We start from the raw sequence: 6727 nt of genomic DNA on the forward strand, positions 1-6727 counted from the left end.
GATTAAAAGGGTGACAAGAATGATCCGCTCCAAATTAGATATCTGCCTTTTAGGTGTCCACATTACAATAGCTAGATCTCACCTTTGGTAACTTCACAACACATAATTAAAAGGGCACGTTGACCACCTAAGGTGGTTAATCGGGGAGTCACCTGAGTGTATGATTGGAGATTATAAAAGGAAAAGTTTCTTGTCAGTCGTTGTGCAGACAGCACTAAGCAGAGAATTTTTTTAAGGCAAGCGAGCAAAAAATCAAATAAAATTGACTTGAAGCAGGGAAAAAGAGGAGGGGGAGTATAAGAGGAAGGCTGGTTCAGAAGAGAAAGCAGAACGAAATTTGCTTGAAGAACTGCCCATACCAGTGAGGAATCTAAGGCAGGAAAATGCCTGTTCCTGGAATAAACTAATGTATCTATTATACTACTTAAATGAAAGGTAAGTAGGCATGGAATTAAGTGTGAAGTCCTCTGAGTGCATATCCTTAACATCTCTCCGACAGAACTTTTGGGGATGAGAGACAGGGGCTCTTGTTCTGTGGGGAAACAGGAGCGGGGAATTTGCACCAGGAAGGGTGCGTCATTACTGTCCTGCAGCCTGGTTAGAACTTGAGGAGAAAAAAAAAACCCACCTGTTCATCAGGAACGAGGATAATAGTTGGTAGCTTGTTCAGGGAAGCTCTATCAGGGCTCTGTCCACTCTTCGGGTAACTTTAGAACAGCGTGATGCATTGTCTACCTGTGAACCCACAGTTGACTTTTGCTGATGACCCTGCATTTGTAAAATGACACTCGTTATTTTGAGAAAAGAGAGCTTGCAAAACTCACTCTCTCCAGCCAAGTGAGAAGAGTTTCTTCCTTAATATCCTTTAGCCACAACTTGTGGAACTTCCAACTTCCCTTACAAATTGATGATCATTGATTGGTCAGCTGCCTGACCAATGACTCCTCCAACTTTCATTTCTAGGGTTGAAAAGTAGTAGATGCTACTAGGAGATGCTGCCATGAAAGCCAGCTTCCAAGACTTCTACTTAGAGCTGGTTCTCTTCAGAGGAAGCACAGAGACAGCAACATGCTAGCCATCAGTATCTTACCTACTGATACCACAGCCACTTACACAAATCCATCTTCTGACCATCTGTTTGAGGATACCTGTTCATCTTTGAGAATCATGGTCCCAGTGATAGACTGGACCTCCTCCAGTCTTCAGCAGAACTGATCTCTGATGTGTTTGCAAAGCACATACTTGAACATTTCTAAGCTTCCCAACCTGGGATGAGTGGGAGATTCCTGAAATTTGTTGGTATGGTCACTACATCAAATGGAGACAGCTAATCTTTTTGTACAGCAGAGAGACTGTCTTTGTCAAACATATTCTTTGCTGTTTCTAGGGCAACATGTCTGATGCTGAGGCAAGACACCTCCTCCTGTTCCACAAAATTTTCCATTTAAAAATGTTTTCTGTTTTGGGCCCTAAGGACAATCTCAGAGTTGTCTAAAATAAGTTATATGTAAAAAAAGGTTCTTTTTAATTGTGTCTTATTCTTTGTTTTTGTCCATAAAACTTAGCAAATTATCTAGATTCAGCCTACTTACAGTGTCGGAGTTGACAAAAGCTGAAGATCATATCCAACATATCCTAGTGCTCATTGGTTTGAAAATGTGATAATGAATAGCAAAGCAAACACAGTGTTCTGACGTAGAGCTATAATAGTTCTCTGGGGTAACCTAGATAACCTATTATCTGAAATTATCATGTTCAGTAGGCCACATTTTCCAGCATGGCTTCAAGATATTCTCTTTCAGCTCAGTTTTGCATGATATAGTTTTATACTCATATGAATAATCAAATTAATTTTAAATACCCTTTTAGTCCTAATGGCTGGTGTCATGAAGTTTGGAGCAATCAGTTCTCTTCTAGGACACAAATTTGTTGTAAAATAATTAACACGTCAACTTAAAAACTGCAACAGAGAGCATATCTTCTCCTGTTTAAGGAATGGTGCTTTGAAACAAAGTTGCCTAGTTATGCCTAAAGCACTGAACTGAGACTTAAAAGATCTAATTCTGGGTTTATTCCTGGATTATTTTGAATAAATCACTTTTCTTTCCCGTCTGCAAAATGAGGGTGATAATATAGGTACCTTCATCTGCAGGTCTCAAAGCCTTTTGCGAGTATGAAGTATTCTATTTTAATTCAGTGCTATCTATGAGACTAATTAACATAATGGCTCAAGAAAATCTTTTGATCATTGAAGGTGAGAAGGGACACCAATTTCTTTTGGTTTTGAAGGCAAGAAAGCACAACCAGCTCTCTACCGAATCAGACCCTTCAAATTATGTAACTATCTAAGATTGATATGCTGAAGCTCATTTGCTTCAGAGGGCTTTTCATGAGTTTTATTATTTGGAAAGTACTTAGACAGAATCCTGAGATGAAAGAACTTATAGAAAAGTAACATTTTTATTCTTCTATTTCTCTTTTCTTTTCTTTTGGCTAATCAAATGGACATTTGAACTCATTTCTAAGAACAAAGAGATACAAGGAGTGCCATTAAAACCTTGATATTTGCTGTTCCCAGTAATTACATTTAGCAGAGTATTCAAAGCAATCTTGCTTCTAAACACAGTAAATACAGTGGGTCAGGTAAATGTTATGATTCAGTAAATACTGAGGGTTTCATGGTACCTATGGTAACGTAAGGAGCATAAGTGAGGAAACAGGCACTGAAGATCTCAGATTTTACCCGCTACGTAAATAAGGGCTTATTTTTCATTTTCAGCTCCCTTTATGACCCCATCAATAGTGTTTAAGAAAAAGCAAATTTTTAATCCCAAGGCTTTGTCAGAAAGAGTTGTTTACCAACAGAGCTCAGCTTAAGAATGTGCTCCAAGCAAGAAAGTTCTGGTTGGAATATTTAATGGATTGACAAAATTATAGGCATCTACTATAGCCTCATAGTAGGATCTGTTTGACAAGACCAGTCTAATATTCATGTTCCGAGCACTGAAGGAAGATTATCCCTTTGCTATCTTATCAAGAGATCTTGATCTCTTTGCTTTACAGTTAATCACCATAATGTGGACAGGACAAAATCCTAAGCCAAAAAAATAATTTAAAAAACTACAACTGAGGCTGATGTACGGAGAGAGGTTTCTGACAAATTCGAAGTTACTGGGGTCCTACAGCTCACCCTTGGGCGAGGAGTTTGCAGACTGGCAAGTTTCTAAGCTTTGATGCTGAACATATGCAAAGAATCTTTTGTGGCAGTTTCCTTATCTGGAAAATGGGTTTAATGATACTTTTCTTCTCTCTCCTCTTTTCAGCTCTGGTAATGAAATGGATTATATGATAGTTGGTATTAAATCATTGGGACAGGATCAGGCCTTTTGAGAGGCAAATAATAAGTCTTATGTATTTACTAAGTGACCATGTCAGAGTGTTATCTTTCCTCCTGAATGATCTTCTAATTATTATTTTTTAAAACGCACTTAATGGAAAAGGGGAACAAATGTTTCAGCCTTGGGACCTCATTTCAAGGTTGCATATTGTACAAAAGTGCATTATGAAAACCCTTTTATACCAGCTGTAATTAGAGATAATTGCCAGCAGTCTAGCTGTTCATTTTCAGGAACCAGGCACAGGAGGTTATCTCTGCTTAAAATGCCCATCACATTTGTGCCTGCTTGCATATTTTTATACTAAGGACCTCTACAGTTTTACTTAAGGATGTGAAAGGATAATTTACAGCCTGGCTGAGTACAGTGTACCTGCAAATATGCAGTGTGGGTAGCCCACTTTAGCTCTGATGCTTGGAGAGTAAGAGTGCTCTTGTTGCATAAAATTAGATTGTTCCTGATCAAATGAATTTAGCTATTGATTCTACTTTATGGGATCTTAGGAAAGTAACTTTACTCTCTGTGTAACTTGAATAAAGCTACTCAATTCTTAGATTATCATTTTGCATTGAATGGAAGAGTCAGACTGTACATCCTGGACAGCTTGTGAAGACAACATGTGATTGAGAATTTTGAGTCTGATGATAATTAGGAGATGACCTCAACTCTATATCTGTAACATCTACGATAGAATATTAACTATTTCACCTGCCAGTCTCTCAGGTACTAGGTATGGTATGAAAACAAAACCTTTAACATGTCCTGAAAGTGTATATATAAGATATACTTTTATATATATGGATACAAATGTGTTCTGTATCTATTTGTGTATGTATGCGTATATATTTATACACAGATAAGTATACTTCGTGTTTTTGCTTTCACTGGCTCTTCAAAGTAGTTACATGTCAAATCAATCTCTGACAGATGTGAAAGTAAAAGATTGTTTCTTAGCTTAGATGGGATTCGTGTTACACAGCTTTTGATACCTAACATGTAGACATTCAGATCTGCACCAGTCATCCCAGGCTCTCCTTCTAACCAACAGATGCACTTTAGGGGAATAATTCATATGCCATATTATAGACTTGATGTGTCCCCAAACTGTCTTTTGCTTTCCTTCAATTATAGAGGGACCCAGGAGTCACTAGATCAAAGGTAGACACCTGCATTGCACATGTCTGCATTTAGCCAGATGAGTCTTATCCCTTGTTATTCTAAGATGCGGATGGTGCCAGTTCTGAGGCAAAGGAGCAGACAAACAGATACACAGAATACAAATTAAGGGATGCGAAGCGTTAGCCACTTTGCAGCTGAAATATGGGACACCGTGCTCAGATGACTTGATGTACGTAACATGGGAAGTTAAAGGCAGAACCAAGATCCAACTCGACATTTTTCTGAATCACTCTACAGGGTCTCATTTACAAACTACACTTACTGTCAGTGTAATTAAAGCAGCAATTAATACCAAAGAAGCAACTTTAAATAACATGACCTAGGCAAATCATTGAGTCATTATTCTGGTTCAATATTTGTCTTGCTTACTTTGGAGGAGGAATTACTTAGATACCATCTGTTTCCTGCAAGCTGTATTTTAAGAAAAAAAAAAAAAATGAGAGAATCTATTACAAATGAGCGCTTAGGAAATGTACAGGAGAAGGTCTAGCATGAAAGACGGAGCTACAACCTGTGACTTACAAGGTATTGGCAACAGTGAGGTGAGATTTTCCATACCTTTACATGTATCCTTTTATCTTTGCCCTTAGGACAGATCAAAGGAAGTTCATGTTATTTTTATTTCTGCTCAGTGCTTTGTAACTTGTATAAATATTTTGCCTAATACAATGTTACAGTCCTTTGGGAACTGTGCTGAGTCCACTGAACACATTGCTCATGATCATTTTGCCTATGCTTTTTAATCTCTTTGTAAAACAGTTCTTAAGTCCTCAGGACAAATTCTTTAACCTATCATCGTGTAGAGCCAGAAGCCAAAAAAGCAGTAATTAAACAGGAAATGAGTACACTTATTTAGAATGCTTTTGCCTAAGATTTTTAAGAAATAAGAGCCTAAAAATTAATCCGAAAGATTCATGTCTTGAGTATTGCAAGAGCTCTTGCTATCATGACTTCCAGAGACTCAGAGTATGACACTCCTGGAAATTTATAAGACAGACAGGTCCTGACTCCTACCTGTAATTAAAGACCCTTAAATTAACTGCTTCTGCTAGGAATGTCATTGATATTCATGCCGTTTTAATGCTGACAGTGGATATCTTCAATCTTTACAAGATATTGCACAGCAAGGGTAGAAATGCAACCTGAACATTATAGTCCTTGCAGTCAAAGAGAATAAGTAACATTTGTGCAAAGAATCTGAAGAATCACATGCATTTAACATGGCAGTTCATGGGAAATACTAATAGAGCATTGTTATCTGGGTCTGTCTCCCTGTTCTTTGACATGGTGAACCTGTTCTAATCAGAGAGTGAGCAAATTGCTGCTACATTTATTTATTATGCATCCCAGTTAACACAGCTATTAATTTGAGCTTGGAAAGGATTATTTTTGTCCATTAACCTCCTGTATCTCCATGTGTGAAACATCAAATCTTGAAATCCTATCCACCATTGATATATAAAGGGTTTCTTAATGAAAGCCTATAAGACACTAATTATCTAGTTGGATTTCTAAGTGGGAGCTGTGTTGTGCTTGAAGTTCAGCTGCTAGAAGATGTTGAAAACTGCACAGAACAGAATATGTGGCTCTAGTTCAAAAAAATCTATTGGGCATATGCTTAAAGTCTAGTTATGCATATGCTTGAAGCTGCACACAGGTTGTGGTAGTCTGCTGAATCACGGGTAGAAAGCAATGCCTTCATCATTTAATTTCTTGATTCAGCCAAGTGAAATGTTTGCTGCATTCTTGTCACTGGAAAGAGCAGCTAAAAAAATGTACTATCATCTTCTCTTTTTTTAAATGAAGAAATCCTTTGTTTAACAGATAGCTTTCCTATTATGTTAAGCAAGGCAGTTCATTAAATTTATGGTAATTTTTACTTACATGACCATACTATTACATTTCAAACTAAAATATAAATTCAGGAAAGAAATAGAGTTCATGAAATTTCTGAAAATGGCTTTCTTAATGATTTTCATTCCAAATGTCTTTGAAAAGAAGCTTGACAGCTTTTTGAATGGGTTTTAAATATTCCATAACAGTAATAGAAGACTCAGTCCTACATTGTAAAGAAAGGGGAGATTATATAGTGATAGAAAGAACTCTTCAGGTAATTCTGATTTCTATGCCTATGTTGGAGTAGTTTTACCCCA

Source organism: Calonectris borealis, chromosome 2 (genome assembly GCF_964195595.1).
Source record: "Calonectris borealis chromosome 2, bCalBor7.hap1.2, whole genome shotgun sequence".
NCBI classification, from domain to species: domain Eukaryota; kingdom Metazoa; phylum Chordata; class Aves; order Procellariiformes; family Procellariidae; genus Calonectris; species Calonectris borealis.